A 16,680-nucleotide genomic window follows, 5' to 3' on the forward strand; every position below is an offset into this window, starting at 1 on the left:
TGAGGCACAGGCATGGTGTAGGAAGAGCCGTGCCCGAGTTCCCATAAGAAGCGGTGGCAGAGAGACCCCAGTGCACTCCTGGCTCGACTCCCGTCCAGCTCAGGATTCTGTGCTCTGACCCCAGGCCCCTGCTTGAGGTGACCGAGTGGTTTAGATCACATGATCTGCCTCTTACCCCCCCCTCCTCCCACCCAAAGAGCTGCAACTAGGAGCTGCAAGTGAGCTGGAGAAAGTAGGCCCAGGGAAAGCGACTGAACACGAGCAGGCTGAGCAATCCCCTGTAACAGATAAAGGACCCCTAGGTTATTGTGACCTCTCCCTGCACGGAGCCTGCACGTGGCAGCTGGGTTGCTGCCTGACCTTCCTGCTGATTAAATGTAAACACGAAACCCCGGGGCCTGCTTCTCCTTTGCACCCAGGCTCCTTTACGCTGCTCTGGGGCCTTGTGGTGGGTGTCGGTTACATTCTCACTCACCCAGAGCGTGCTGTCAGCGAGAGCCAGGCCCGGTGCATCTCCCGCTGCTCCCTGACGGGCCTGATCTTGCAGGGAGCTGAGGGCACTGGGCAGTTCCCCAGCTTGGATCCCAGGGCCAGGAGTCATTTAGACCCGCTTGAAAATGTCACCCGTCGTCTCTCAGCCCCTGGTGTCCCCGGGATTGTGCCTTGTGCACACAGCGGTTCCCAGGTTCAGGGTGACAGTGACTCACATGCATGTGGTGTTAGAGAGAATGGTTGTGTAAGGGGGCAGGGCCCTGGAAGGGGGGAGGTGGAGCACACGGCCACTGATGCTTCTGGGGAAGCGGGGGGGGACACTCCGTCGGGACTGTGACACCAGCTGAAGGCAGTGGGGTTTGTGAAGGCCCTGATCCTAAGCCCAGTGGAGTCAGACTCCTCTTGAGTCATGCGCTGGAAGAGTGGGATTCAAGGTGGACAAGGATGTGCTGCCCAATGGTGGGCCCTGGGGGAGGCAAGGAGCCAAGAATCAGCCCCATTTCTGCTATTGACTCTTTCTTTGGGAGAGGCTGGGGGGACTAGTGGTTAGGGTTCTGTGCCAGGAGCCCTGGTTCTGCTCCTGGCTCTGCCGCTGCCCTCAGAGAAGTGTCTTCCTCTCTCACGCTGTCTCCATTTCATCTCTCATCCCGCCGTCTGTCTCCTCAGTTCAGACTCAGCTTTTCGGCCCCTCGCTACCTCAGTTTTCCCACTTGTAAAAGTGGGTGTAATCCCTATTTCCCAGGAGTACTGTGCGGTTTGAATTAAGTGAGTCAGACTCTGGGGAACCCATCAGACTCTTGGTACATCACATGTTTACACCAAGGCTCCTTTACGCTGCTGGAATGGTGCAAACGCTAGAATTGGGCCTGGGGTCTCAATCCCCCCAGGATTGCTGAGGGCCAGCATTGTCCTTGGTGGGTGAGGGTGTATGGAATCGGGAGCTAGTCTGCGGTGACTCTGAGTCATTGTTCCTTTCTCATTGCTGCTCAAGATTAGTCACAGCCATTCCAACGCGGCCGAGAGGTGGGAACACCTTTGGGTTGGGGTGGGGGGAGGCAGGCAGTCTACGCAACACAAATTCTTAAAGATTAAACCCTGTGATCTTGTAGTTTGCTAGCACAGCCTAGGGCGTGACAGCTGCACGGAAGGGTGGGCCTGACCTTTGTCCTATCGAATCAGGCTAGGGAACCAATTCCAACCTTCATCAGCCGTGCTGAGGCTGCTGGTTGGCAGGGGCCAGCCCATCGCCAGCTGCTGCCTGGCACGTTCGTGCTCGGGCAGCAGAAGCAATGGGGCCTTTTCACATTGCAAGCCAGAGACTAGCTGATCAGCTGAGGTTCCCTAAGCACTTTGCAGACACTCAGCCTCCTCAGCGCAGCCTGTGAATCAGGGGAGGCCCAGGGGAGTTGTGGGCACAGTTGCCAGGGTGGGGAACTCGGCTTGGAATAGCAGGGGGGCTGCAAATCAGGATTGGAGGGGGCACTGACAGAGGTGGGTGGGTGGGGGGGTACTGCAAGTTGAGATTGCCTGTGTGAGTGGGGCTAAGGGCAGGGGCAGCAGGGGGGCTGGGGCAGGATTGGAGGGCACACGCAGAGCGGTGCCAGGGAAGTTTGCCTATCATCTGCTATCGCATGTAGCAGAGGCAAGTTCGATTAGTCACCCGCCTTGAGTCACTTCTCGCCAGTCCGTACGTGACCGTATGACAGAGCTTTCTGTGTTCAGCTTGTCTGCTGTGGGGGTGTGGCAGCGGCTGGCACAGGAGCTTTGGACTTGCCCTCTGCATCTCCGGACAGCTGAGCTGGGTTCGATCCCCAGTGCCGCAGCCCAGGCCTCTTACTGTGAGCGGGTGGGACTCCCCGGTGCCATGGAGGAGAATGGCTGGGGAAAGCAACAAGCGTCGCTCAGTGTCGCCCCACTCGGCTTCTGTCCAGGGCCCCACCACAGCCGTGTTTTCATGTGGTTTGCACGACTGAACTGCACTCATCTCGCAGGGGCGGCTCTTATCCCGTGGGGCTGTGCCTGGCTCCCCGCCCCAGGCATCATGACTTGGCATGTGAGGTCACAGCCTGGCCCTGGTTTAGCCCGGCCACCCCCCATTGTGATGGTTTTGGGGGGACAGCTCTCAAATGGGGGGCCTGAGGCAGACTCCCTTTCCCCCCTCCCCCCTGCCCGTGTGCACGGCTGCGGGCACCACTGCTAGTGAAAGACAAAGGCGTGTGGTGGAGATGCGGAGCTCTGGGTCCTGTGATATCTGGAGTCACAGACCTACCCCCCGAGGTAGTGGGTAGGGTACCAGACTGGGAGGTAGGATATCCTGGGTTCAGATCCCATTATTGCTACAGACTCCCTGATGGACCTTGGGCCAACCATTTTGGCTCTGGTTTTTAAAGGCACTGAGGCATTGCTGCGCTCAGTGTTGCAGACTCAACGGGTTTAGGAGCCTAAGCCTAAAAAAGGATTTAGTTACTGGAGACTTAAGCTCTTCGAGGCATTACGTTTGCAATGCTGAGCCCTTAAAAATTTGGGCCTTGGTTGCTGTGTGCCTCAGTTTCCCCGTCTGTAAATTGGGGATAATCCTTCCCAGCCTCTCGGAGAGGATGAGAGGAATGAAATCCATTAATACGAGAGGTGGAGGGTGGTGAGGGAGTGTGAAGATACTTTAATATAGGAGCACTTAGTTCTTATGCTGGATCTTAAAGGACTTTACAAAGGGGGTCACGGTCGTTTAGCTGCATTTTCCAGCTGGGGAAACTGAGGCACCAGGCAGGTTGACTTGCCCACAGTCACCCAGCATGTCAGTGCCAGAGCTGGGAATAGAACCCAGGTCTCTGCATCCAGTACTCTAATCCTTAGGCCACACTGTAGCCCCCTGCAGCTATTGTAATCGCATAACTGGAGCCTCACCGCATGGGTCCTCCCTCGCGGCCCTTGCTCCTAAACTTTCCAGACAGTAGCCAGTCCCCATCACGTAACTCCTTATTTGCGTCTGGCCTCCTTCCGGCCCTGGTTATCCGGTACCTGCACATGGAGGCTTCGTTTATCAACGACACTAAGACTCTTGGGCTGGGTCGCTGCAGGCTCAAGGGATCTGTGGGTTTTTTGCACCCACGTCGCTGCATCAGTGCAAATCCCTAGGGTAAATTCCTTTAACCCGTGCAAGTTGCACGGGAGCCAGTCACCTTTTTTTTTACATCAGTGCAGCACCTGTTACACTAAGGGGTTGTACGAGTGCAGCGACGCCACTGGAATCCACCCCACTACCACCGGTGCACGCTGGCATTAAACAGAGTCTTATGCAGTTAAAATGATGTGCGGTCAGGAAGTTTCCCTCCACCTGGCCTCAGCCTGTGCTTCTGGCTCCCAGCCCTCTGTGCGGCCCACCCCTCTTTGCCCCGGTGTGAGATAAGACACTGCAGGGCGGCAATCTAGATCGTGTCACTCGAGGGTGAATCGACTGTAGGCAAAGTTCCAACAGTAAGACTTCCTAAAATAAGTTTATCACAGCGCACCGTCTATATCGATGTCTCACATCACGGTAGTATAAGTCTTATCGCACGTCGAAGGACGTCCCACATGAGCGAATCCACGACGCTACTACTCCGGTTGCTACGTATGGCAGATTCACCATTGCAACGGGGCTGATAAAATGGTGACAGATGTGACTATACAAGACTCCACTGCAACGTAGTATGAGCTCGAGACGTGGAACAGGTACCAGCTACTTGCTCTCCACACTATTGCCTCTCATGCGCCACTAGTCTTTCCTGGCTCTAATGTCTTTCCGTGGGCGCACACCACCAGCTTCTTTGCCCGGTGATGGAAGCTGTGGAGTGTGATTGGTCAGTAGACGTACTGAGAGAGGCCGCACTATTTCATAGGATGTGCGGGGGTCGGGGTGGTCAGAGGGCAGGGAATGAGCTGAATGGGGGCAAAGGTCCTGGGGGGGGCAGTCATGAAGGAGGGAGGGGTTGGATGAGGGGGCAAGGGGCAGTCAGGGGCAGGGGTTCCAGGGGTGATCAGGGACAGGGAGAAGGGGTGGCTGGATGGGGCAGAGGTTCCGGGGGGGGCAGTCAGGGAGGAGGGAGCAGAAGGACGGTTGGATGGGGCAGAGGTTCGGGAGGGCAGGGGATGGGGAACGGGGGATTGGATAGGGGTCAGTCAGGGGCAGGGGTTCCAGGGGTGATCAGGGACAGGGAGAAGGGGTGGCTGGATGGGGCAGAGGGGGGGGGGGGGGCAGTCAGGGAGGCAGCAAACAGCCTGAAATCAAAAACTCTGTTGCTTCCTGTCTGTTGCGGGCTAACAGCTTCCCCGGCTGTGGTTACAGTCCCTGGGCAGGTATATTTCGTGATCCTGGAGCTTTGTCCTCTCCCAGCAACGGGAGCGACGAGTAGATGAGAGGCGACCTGACCCTCCTTCCCACCCCCTTCCCCAGGCCAAGAGCCAGGTAGCTGAGGTCCCACTGCACGCCAGGGGGAGCTGAGCTCCAGCCCTGCGCACAAGGGCAGGGGGCCATGTTGCAGCTTAGTTCCTCCACCCCAAGCGATGAGGCTTATGGGTCTAAAGCGGCCCAGCGCTGGGACTCAGGAGTCCTGCGTTCTCGTCTTGGCTCCGCCACAGACCCGGTGGGTGACCTCAGGCAAGTCATTTCCCCTCTCTCTACCTCAGTTTCCCCTCCCATCTTTTTCGTAGACTACCTCTGAGCCTGTTTTCTCTGCCAGCTTGGGACTTCAGCGCCTTGCCTGATGTGAGCCAGACATGCTTGCCCACTGCAAATGCAGATCCAGATCTGAACCACATTCCCCACATGCTGCAGGCTTAACTGAAAATAGCTTAAGAAGTGCTCCTGTCTCCAGCACTCAGATACCCAACTCCCAGTGGGGTCCAAACCCCAAATAAATCTGTTTCAACCTCTATAAAGCTTACACAGGGTAAACTCATAAATCATTTGCCCTCTATAACGGTGATAGAGAGAGGTGCTCATCTGTTCCTCTCCCCCCATATTAATACATATTCTGGGTTAATTAATCAGTAAAAGGTGATTTTATTAAATACAAAAAGTAGGATTTAAGTGGTTCCAAGTAATAACAGACAGAGCAACGTGAATTACCAAGCAAAATCAAACAAAGCATGCAAGTCTGAGCCTGATACAGTAAGAAAGTGATCACAGATGAAATCTCATCCTCAGAGATGTTCCAAAAAACTTCTTTTACAGACCCAACAATCACCCACCCCCCTGTGGTTACTGTCCTTTGTTCCAGCTTCTTTCAAGTATCCTTTGGGGTTGAGAGGCCATCTCCTGAGTCAGCTGAAGACAAAATGGAGGGGCTTCAATAGACTTTCTCTTGTGGGTGGAAACCCCTCTCTCCTCATGTGTAGAATCCAGCTACAAAATGGAGTTTGGGAGTCATATAGACTATCAGGGTTGGAAGGGACCTAGTCCCATCCCCTGCTCAAAGCAGGACCAATCCCCAGACAGATTTTTGCCCTAGATCCCTAAATGGCCCCCTTAAGGATTGAGCTCACAACCCTGGGTTTAGCAGGCCAATGCACAAACCACTTAGCTGTCCCTGCCCCTTGCATGACTCAGTCTATGCATGACTCCATTTTCTACCGGACATTCCCAGAAAAGCTCAAATGTGGATTGGCATCTATCAAGGTTCATTGTTCGCCAAGTACTCCCAATTACGTGAATTAGCCAACATAGTGTGAAGGGGTTAATCTGCCTTAGGTGCTTTCTACAACAAACACTTTCAATACAAGCATCAAGGCAATGCTCATAACTCCAGATGTAAAAATGATACATGCATACGGATAGGACGAATACATGCAGAAGAACACAACCTTTGCAAAGATGTGTTACATGGCAGATCTAGAATAAAACATAATCCAGTTATGTCATGTTTACACTCATAAGCATATTTCTATAAAGCATTATGGAGTGCAACGTCACCATCATGGCCTGATTTCCCAGGAGCTCTGGACAACAGGAGCTGAGCTCTTTTGAAAATTCACCCCTCTGTTTGGGGTGCATTTGAAAAGCCAGCCCCACGTTAGGCATAGAACGTGTCCCAGTCCAGTATCCTGCCCTCTGGATTCCACTGCCCCTCTGCCTTGATAGTGACCGGAGACTGCGCTGGGTAGACTTCCAATCTAATCCATCGTCAGTCTGGACGCAGGGAATTGTCCTGATTTGACCCTTAGGTTTTCCTAGACGTGACACTTTGCTCATTCAGAACACGCTGTACTCTGGGTTTCCCAGGGCTGAAGTCCATATCGATTGATTTCTAATTTTTGTTAGCAAACAGCTGCAAAGAGTCCGGGTCTCCCCAAGGCTCGTTGGCTTTGGAGGAGCCTTGGCTTTGGGGTCAGGGACTTTTTAAATACTGGGGTGGGAGCGGAGAGTTAACGTTGGTGCTGTAATAACCTGTTAGTGACCCAGGTTCAATCACCAGAGCAGAACCAGGATCGCCTTCCCAGCAACCCTGCTTCATCCTGCAAAGCATCTCAGCCAATCTTTAACGCGCTCTCTAGAACTGTCATTCGGGCTCTGCGCTTGTCCAATAAAGAATCCGTTACCTTAGACATAATTTATTGCGTATATGACATTAAAATGTGCCCTAATATTGTGCTGTGCCTACACAGCCTTCCCTCCAAGGATTACTGAACCCCTTTTTCAAACCATAACTAACTCCCTGCAGCAGCTGTATGATTTAGGTAGGTCTGTTGCCCATTTTATAGATGGGGAAACTGAGGCACAGGGAAGGCATGTGACTTGCCCAAGATCACATAGTGAGTCAGCAGCAGAGCCCAGGAGCCCTGGCTCCCAGGGGTCGGTGTTCTTGATTCCAACATCTCTCTACCCAAGAACAAGCTGTGAATCCTCTGAGGTGGCTTTCTCTGGACATTTTGGCTGAATTTTAGTTCTGGCTGAAACTTAGAGCTATGTTTAGAAGCTATAAAAAGCTTCCAGAGAGTGACTTTTTGCTTTTATTCACACATTGATGGCGTGTGTGTATGATTTTTATTTGCTGAAACAATAGCACCTGGTGTAAGCTTTAACTGGCTGTCGTTGGGGGAGGATGGGGTAGAAGGGGTCGACTAGAGAGGAAAGATGGTTCAATGCTTGGGGCACTGGCCTAATGTGCAGGAAGATTCAGGTTCAATTCCCTGCAGGGCTATGGACTTGTTATGTGATCTTGAGCAAGTCATTTAGACTGTCCGTGCCTCAGTTTCCCATCTGTACAAAGCAAGGTTTCCCTATCTCACATGGGGAGTTGGGAGGATAAAACGCCCAAAAGATTGTTGAGCGCTTTGAGATCTACCAGTGAAATCACTATGTAAGAAACAGACTTTGTTAATGAGACTTGAACTTGGTATAAACACCCTATGTGGGATGATGATCCAGACTTGGAGCCATAACCTGAGCTGGTGTGAACAGGCGCTGCCCCACTCCCCTGTGCTGATTCATACCACAGGAAGATCTGGCCCTTTACCTGTAGCTGAGCCCCAAGCAAGAACAACCATCCTGTAATTTAGGGGTATGGCTACACTTGGAAATGTGCAGCGCTGGGAGGTACAGCTGTGGTCGTACAGCTGTGCAGGAACAGCGCTGGAGTGTGGCCACACTCACAGCTACCAGCGCTGCAGCGTGGCCACATTTGCAGCATTTGCAGCGCTGTTGGGAGTGGTGCATTGTGGGCAGCTATCCCAGCGTTCAAGTGGCTGCAACGTGCTTTTCAAAAGAGGGGGGTGGGGTGGAGTGTGACAGGGAGCGTGGGGGAGACAGAGAGAGTGGATTTTTGGAGCAGACACTGTGACAGCTCCCTGCCGTGCAAGTTCAAAAGCAGGGGGGTGGGGTGGAGTGTGACGGAGCGTCGGGGAGACAGAGAGAGCGGATTTTTGGAGCAGACACTGTGAGCTCCCTGCCTTGCAAATTCTGGCCATTTCCCCCACCCCTCTCTCAATCACTCTTAAATGTAAAAAGGCTTCAGACCAGATAAGCAGCTTCTCCGATGACTCCCTCCCCCCCGCCCCGCCCGCGCCGTGCTGTTTGTCTCCTCAAGCAAACAGCTGTGAACATTCCAAAGCCTCCACTCGGCTCGGCTCACTCGCTGGAGCAAAGAGCAGCTGTGTTTGGTAGCTCCGGGAGTACCTTCCAGTTTGTTGTAGACAGGAATTCTGGGATACCCTACCCTGGAGGCCAATAACAGTGCTGGTGAGTGTCCACACCTGATGAGCAGCGCTGCATCACCAGCGCTGGATTCGCTACACCCGTAGCAGACCAGGAGTACAGACAGCGCTGCAGCCAGGGAGTTGCAGCGCTGGCTGAGCTTTGTAAGTGTGGACACCGAGTAAATTGCAGCGCTGTAACCCCCTCACCAGCGCTGCAACTTGCAAGTGTAGCCAAGCCCTAAGTCCCACAGCCTCATGGGGGGTGTAGTCTGGCCAGGGAGCCAGGCCTGTCATGGAAAATTGGGACAGGAATCAACTGAACTACAACTTCCAGAAAGCAGTGCGGTAATTTTCCAAATGGAAATATTTTGCTGTTTGGGGTTTTTCAGCCAAAAATGGAAGCTTCCTGGAAAAAAAAAAATCTTTTGGTCAAACCTAAATTTCCTTTGCTCCCAGCTAGAGTTAGGAACCATCCTAGCCAGTCGCTGGCTGCCTGGTGTTAGGACAGATCTCCTAGGGATGGACAGGCTGGGCCATCACTGCCCGTTCCCACAGTTAGATCCTTTTGCTGCAGCCGGTGGTGCAGGAGGCTGGGCGGGCCAACAGGCTGGAAAAAATCACAGAAAGCCTCAGCCCCAGTTGGCTGTAGTCATTTAGCAAAGAGGCCAAAGCTCTGAAGGCCCATTTTGCCCACTAGATCCGGGCTGAGGCATGCGCTGGCAGAGAGCAGGGCGCATGGGAAACTGACCTTGCCTGGGGGGTGTCTGCTTTGGGCACAGACAGAGGTCTCTGTTCTCCATCCTAGCCCACTTGCTAGCTTCTGCGTAGGGGGAGGGGCGATTCTTGGGTCCGTCCCCCGCCCGCCTGTGATGTTGTGTTGCCAGAGCGTCTTTATCCCCAAAGGCAGGTGCAGCTTGTGTTCCTGGCTCCCCAGGGAGATCTCCCGCACCTGTGCACAGCCAGCCCTGACACGGTGAAGATGAAAGCCGGGGAGCCTGCGTTTTTCTTTTTCTTTTTAAACACAGAGATTAAAAAGACGAGGGGTGAATAGGAGGAAATTCTGGCCTGGCCTTGATCCTTCTGGCCAGAGCCATCAGCAATGGTCCCTGAATGTTCCTGATTAACTCCCTGTGTGGATGCTCTGATTCCAGAATCAAAGCACCTGATTCCGAATTGCATTTGGTGTGCTGCCCGTGCATGCAGTCATTGGGAGTAGTTAATCCCCTTTACATTCACATCCTGCTTTATTGCAGATTAACTCTCAGGTGTAGCCAAGTCCTTGGGCAGGGGGAAGGGAGCGGTCATTCTGCGGCTAGTGCAAGGGACTGGGAAGCGGGAATCCTGGGTTCTAGCCCCAGCTCTGAGAAGGGAGTGAAGGGTGTCTAGTTCTTAACGTGGTGGGAGGAGGGTTGGGAGCAAGGACTCCTGGGTTCAGTTCCCAGCGCTTGGCAGGGATAGGAACTAGAGACAGGACGCCTGGGTTCTGTTGTCATCTCTGCCATCAGCTGGAGAGGAATAAGCTGGGGGAAGCCTCCTGGACCCTCCACAGGTGGTGCCCTGACAGCATGGCCCTTAGGGTGGGGTTCAGGGTTTACCACTCAGTTTCGGCCGAGGGGCTGACCCAGCCTGGCCCTCCAGCCCCATTACCTGCTTGCCAAGGCGCTGGAGGTGCCCTCTATGTTGAGCAGGGCACAAAGTTGATTTGCTCTGTAAGGGAGACATTATCTTGACCCCTGCCTGCAGAATAACCTGCTCTGGCAGCAGAGGGAGATAAGGGAGGAGGGCATGGGGTGCAGGAGGGCTGGAGCTTTGCTGGTTTGGTTCCCAAAGGGGGATATTCTCCCCATCAAACAGTGGGGTAGAGCTGCCGGTGGAAATGAGATCATACGCCGCAGCCAGAACGTTTAGCCCTGAGAAAAGCAGATGGAGGAAGGGACCTGAGAACAGTCTTCAAATATATTGAGGCTGTTAGGACTGGGACGGAGGTCGATTGTTCCCCGTGGCCACTGGAGGCGGGAGCAGGTGTAACAGGGTGAATCTGCAGCAAGAGAGGTTTGGGTTGAGCTCTGGAGCAGGCATCCTGGGGAGGTCGTGGGATCCCTTCACTGGAGGTTTTTCAGAAAGGCTGGCCAAACCCTGTCAGGGATGGTCTAGAATAGATCAGTGCTCCCCAACCTTTTCCGGGTGGTGGGCGCTGGACGACGAGCCACCGGGGACCATGCTTGGCAGACGAGCATCTGCCGAAATGCTGCCGAGAAGCGTCAATGTCAAGAGGCGTTGCTGCCGAAATGCCGTCAAAGTAGCATCATCGAGAGGCGTCGCCGCTGAGAATCAGCGCTTTCCGGCGGCATTTCAGCGGATGCTCGTCCGCCGGCCAGTACACGGGCGCACATGGATGCCCCGCACTGTATTGGGGACACCCGGTCAAGGTTTACTTGGCCCTGCCTCAGCGCAGAGGGCTGGCCCTGATGATCTCTCGTGGCCCCTTCCAGCCCCACATTGCTCTGATTCTAGAATAAAACCCAAGGCAGGTGTAGGCAGCAGCTGCTCATCCAGGGGAAGGATGTGGGAGCCTGCACCGTCTCCCCCCTGTCCCACTTGTCTTTTTCCTGAGGACTGTTTTGTGTTTGTAGCTTTGAGCTGTGTAATGTTGCTTCTGTTTGGTTTCCACCTGGATGGCTGACCTCACTTCCCAGCACTCTGTCAGGAATGTGGTCTAGAAATCCGAGCATGGGGAAGAGGAGCCAGGACTCCTGGGTTCTATTCCCAGATCTGGAAGGGGAGTGTCGTCTAGTGGTCAGAGCATGGGGTGGGGGGCAGGACGCCTGGATTCTCGTCCTAGATCTGGGAGGCCTCTGATCTGCTCTGTAATAATAGAGATGGTCCAGCCTGAAACCTCCAGATCCAAACTCCTCTTGGCGTGGATGGAAAATAACACCTGAATTCTGCAGCAAGGGTCCGTGCTGCCGCTCTGGCAGACACCCTGCCCCTGTTCCTTTGGCTCTCCACCCAAGCTGCATGGGGCCAGGTGTTGGCGACTCGCCTGTTGCACTGTTGATTTGGGTGCTTGCAGGTTTCCCTGTTGGTGAAACTTTCTTTTGCAGTCTGTCCCCGGCGTGGATGATCCCCGGGAGGTTGGGGGGAGGACAGAGAGTGTGGCTGGGGGCAGGGGATCGGGCCCAACCAGGAGGTTGTGGTTTCCTTTGTGGCGTCTCTATCAGGCCTGGCAGTGGGTGGCGGGGCAGATGGGGCTACCTTTTTTCCACGCTGAGCCGGGGCAGCACGGGGAGCTGGTTATTGGACAGGCCAGAGAGCTAGGGGGAGGAGCCCAGGGTGGCATACAATGGTGTGTATGCCCGTCTGGTTGCACATGCAGGTTCTGGAGTGAAGTGATAGTGGGGGCAATGGAAGGATACATTGTGAGAGTGGTGGGGGCCCGGGGTGTGTGTGTGTGAGTGTGCACAGGAGGGGAACTGCTTTCGGAGGGGGAGGGGAACAGGTGTGTGCAAGGGGGAGGGGCTGCTGCGAATGTGCCTGGGGGAGGGGTAGTGTGATATGTTGTGAGTATCTGTTGGGGGAGAGAGTTAAGGGGGGGTGCGATTGTGAGTGAGTGACTGTGATTGTGTGTGGAAGAGCTGGTGTGACAGTGCGGGAAGCTGATGTGTGGTCACCTGGTGGGACTGGGGGGCCAGGTTATGTGGTGGGGGGGTAGAGTTGGGTGTGTGTGTGTGTAGGGGGTTGTGGGGGGGGCTGGGAGGGGTGCAGGCCCAAGGCCAGGGGATGTTCAGGGTGCTGCACTTACACAGATCTCAGAGCTCTTTATAAACAGCTTGTCCCCCATTTTGTAGATGGGGAAACTGAGGCAGAGCGCGTGGCACAAGTGACCTGATGAAAGCCACACTGCACAGCAGCACCAGAGCTTCCGCGAGGCCTGACACCCAGGGCCTTTTGCTGTAACCCACTGGACCATGCTTCCCTCCCAGGCCTGGGATTAGAACCCAGGAGTCCTGATTCCCAGCCCCCCCACCCCCTTCTCCAACTACTAACCCACACTGCATCACTTGAACAGTGCCCCTCACCTTCCTAGATGGTTTTTAGCCGATCCAATTACAATTGACCACCTTCCCCCACTCCTGCCTCCTTTCTAAACCCAGGGAGTGGAGGGCAGACATTGGAGGAGTGATTATTTCTTTCTAGGAGAGGGGCTTTCTATTCCCTGCATGCAAAGGGCCCCGGGATATGACCTCCCACCCCCTAGCTCCCCCGCCCCACCCCAGACATCCCGCAGGGAAGCCTTTGATCACCAGCCAAGTAGAAAAGCTGCATTGTTATCCCAGCCTGCTATGGAGAATTTTAATGTTGTGGTTGAAGTCAGACACCCCATGCAGCGGAGGTGTGTGGCGGCAGAGGAATTTCTCTGTGTCACGGTGTTGTGTTCCCTAGACCAGCTGCTGCTGGGAAGGGCAATTTATGAAACAAGGGAGTTGGGGGGGATGCTTGGGGTCTTGCATGTTGTATTCTGCCCAGCCTGTTTTTCCTGGATACCAGCACTGCTTCTAGGAACATTTTGAATGTTTGCGGTGGAAATGACCATCCCTCTAGGCCTCCGAAATGCCCGGATCTGGTGCTGCCATGAGAAAGTGATTTGGAAAAGGGGCCTTGACCCTGGCTCGGTGTAAACAAGATACTGCGATGTTTTCTTGGAATCAAGACTATTCAGTCTGGTCCCTCCCCTTGCTTATTTTCCTACCCACCCACCAAGCCCCCACTGCATCAGTGCAAACCCCTTTGGGCAGGATTTTTGCAAAGATCTAAAAGGTCACATGAGAGAATCGTTTTTAAACAGTTTGACCCTGTCACCGTGTGGGGCCCGGTTCTGAAGAATCCTGGAAAATGGAGGAATAACCAGAAAAATAAATGTTTCTGGTCATTATTGGGGTTCACAGTATCAGGTAGGGCCCTGCTCAGTGCTCCCTGGTACCACGCACTGTGCAAACACAGACCCAAAAGACGCTCCCTGCCTGCAGCAGCTGGACGTGAGGAGGGGGCTGGGTGGGGAATTCCGAAGCTTGATGCAATGTGTAGATTGGTGCCGACCCTCGGGCATGGGCGTTAGGGCTGGTTGGAGGCTGCGTGCCTATGTGCATTTGCGTTAAATCTGGCAGTGAAACATTCCTGGTTTAATTCGTGGCTGTTTCACCGGGCCAGGAGAGAGAGCAGCTTGTTGCTCAATGGCGTTTGGATTTGTTTTGCTTTGTTGCCCTCTTAGGCGGGTTGTGTTTGGATGTGAAAGCCGTGCCCCCTTTGCAGCTGTACTGTTGAATCACCCAGCGACCAGCCCGGGGGGGATAACGATAGTGCTGTGGAAGGAACCTCACTGCGCAGGGCTGGGTTCAGGTTAAGTGGCAGCAAATCAAAGTGGCTCCCCCCTGCCAATGCTGTCTCTGGCTCCCAGTTGCTAATAGACTCCACCCCAGCAAGCCAACTCCACTGCTTTAGAGTTACACCAAGTCCATGGGCCCTCTGCCAGTTTAGACCCATGGATCCTTGGTCTACCCCCCAACTTTCAGATCTATGTATGTTTCAGACCAGCGGCTCTCAACCTTTCCAGACGACTGTCTCCCTTTCAGGAGTCCGATTTGTCTTGTGTACCCCCAGGTTTCACCTCACTTAAAAAGGACTTGCGTACAAAATCAGCCATAAAAATACAGCAGTGTCCCAGCTCATTGTAACTGAACAGTAGCTGACTTGCTCATTTTCCCCATATAATTATAAAACAAATCAATTGGAATATAAATATTGTGCTTACATTTCAGGTATAGTGGGTAGAGCAGTATAAACAAGTCGTATGAAATTTTAGCTTGCACTGACTTCGCTAGGGCTTTTTCTGTAGCTTGTTGTAAAACTAGGCAAATATCTAGATGAGTTGATGCACCCCCTGGAAGAACTCTGCGTACCCCCAGGGGTACGTGCACCCCGGTTGAGAACCACGGTTTCAGATCATGCCTCCCCGGGAGAATAAACAGAGAAGTGAAAACACAAGCAGGCCCAACTCAATTGTACGGAAGGAAAAAGCAACTTTGATAGTTGGAAATTTCCCCTTCTCCATCTCAGTGCTGTCCTGATTGGATCTGATCTGTGGGTGGGGTCTTTTTTTTCCTGCTTTGTTACAACCGTCCCCAGATTCTCTGAAACGGACATTCCTTTTAGCACACGGCCCCAGCGCGGGCCCGCGAATTTGCTGAGCTAAATATGTCTGAGCCAGTCTAGACAAGAGCTTACGGTTGGCTAGGAAAACAGCCAATCCTAAATCATCTCTCGCTCTTCGGGCTGTGCCCTGTGCTGTCACCAGTTGCAGAGGCTGGGTTTGGACGGGTGGGGGGCGGGGGAGAGCAGGAAAATTAAGATTTTTAGCGAGAGGGAGGCTATTTCTGTGGGGGGCATAATTTAGTAGCGAGGAGTTAATTGGCTGCCGGAGAGCTTGCGGGTGTCCAGCAGGAATCAGAGTAAAATGTCCATGGTCACTGTGGAGGTTATGTGCACACCCGACCTGTGCCTGCTGGGTTCTCTGGCTGTATTTCATTCCTGCTCCCTGCCTGCTGGAGGCGTTCACGCCAGGCCAGATCCTTGGGGGTTTGGTTGTGTTTCGGCCCCTGGTTTTGAATGGCTGTGCAAGGGTGGTAGAGGAACATGCCCCTGTTTTCAAGGTTCAGTATATTCATGTCTGCAGGGTGAATGTTCTAGGAAGTTGGAGGCCACTGACTGCCCAGGGATCAGAGCTGTGCTTCAAAGCTATAGCTGCTGGCTTGATTTACCCCATCCACTGTGCCCAGGGACAGAGAACGGTTGGAAACTCTTTGGGGCAGAGGCTGTCCTTTATTCTGCGTTTTGTACAGCGCCTGGCACCACGGGCGCTATCGCAAAGCAAGTTAATCATGTTGGCACAAAACCAGCGTGCAGGTCCCGTCCACACTACAAGCACAACAATGTATCCTTGCACTGCTCTGGCTGACGGTGACCCATACGGGGAAGTTGTGCTGACAGGCTGCTTTGGTCCCAGCCCTGCCACAAGTCACCTGTCTTGGTGCAGCTGTATTGCTACCAACCACAGCACCTGGCTGGTGCCTTCTGAGAAAATGGTTAATAATTCCAGTAATGTTTCACCAGTGCTCAGAGGCCTCAGCCGGGATTGGTGCATGCACAAAACAAGAGCCAGTCCCTGCCGTGTGTGTGTGTGTGTGTGTGTGTGTGGTGCGGGGGAGCTCTGGGGAGCTATCCCATAATGCCACAGCAAGGACAGACTACCTGAGTAACACACATGCAAGTAAGCACCAGCAGCAGGTGGGGCAGTGCATTCTGGGATGGCTGGTGTGTATAGCCCAGGCCTCAGGATGTAAAATTCCCCTTCACGCTGGGCAGAGGAAGCGTGGTTAAGAGCCTTTTTGGAGAAGGGGTGGGGTTGTGGGAAAGGCACTAGGCTGGAGAGCTGGCTTTAATCCCTGGTTCTGCCCCGTGCCTCAGTTTCCCTTCTGTAAAATGGAGGTAATAAATCATTCCTTTGTCTAGACTGTGAGCTCTGTGGGGCAAGAACAATGTCTGGTCCTGATCCCTGCCTATGCCCTGATCCGTGCACGGGTCAAGGCCAGACAGGTCCTGCTAGCTCGTTTCTGCTAACCTGGCCCTCGGCTCAGGGCACGTGAAATAATATTCCCTGCGAGTGTTATGTTAAGATTCTCATCCTGTCTAGCACCTCTCCTCCCAATTAGCAAAAAATTTAATTTGCAAATAAATGTTTTCATTTCTCATCTAGCCCTGCAGCTAGTTGGATACTACGTCTTAAATACATTATTTGTTTCTTTTCCTGTGTCTTTGTCAGTAAATGATTCATTTCCAAGTAACTGGAAACTGGCCCATGCCATGAGACATCACTTAGCGCATCCACAAGGCTGCACACACCTGTCTGTCCTGGGCCGCTCTTTGCACAATCTCTATATCCCAGCTTTGCCAGCTGGGTGA

At 53.6% G+C, this 16,680-nt stretch overlaps 1 protein-coding gene across 1 annotated transcript in view; it reads left to right on the forward strand.

The window, feature by feature from the left end:
- Positions 1–16,680, forward strand: part of HDGF (heparin binding growth factor) — a 33,995-nt gene that overhangs the window by 11,960 nt on the left and 5,355 nt on the right. The window lies entirely within an intron of this gene.

The sequence above is a fragment of the Chelonoidis abingdonii genome, chromosome 11 (genome assembly GCF_003597395.2).
Source record: "Chelonoidis abingdonii isolate Lonesome George chromosome 11, CheloAbing_2.0, whole genome shotgun sequence".
Classification (NCBI taxonomy): Eukaryota; Metazoa; Chordata; order Testudines; family Testudinidae; genus Chelonoidis; species Chelonoidis abingdonii.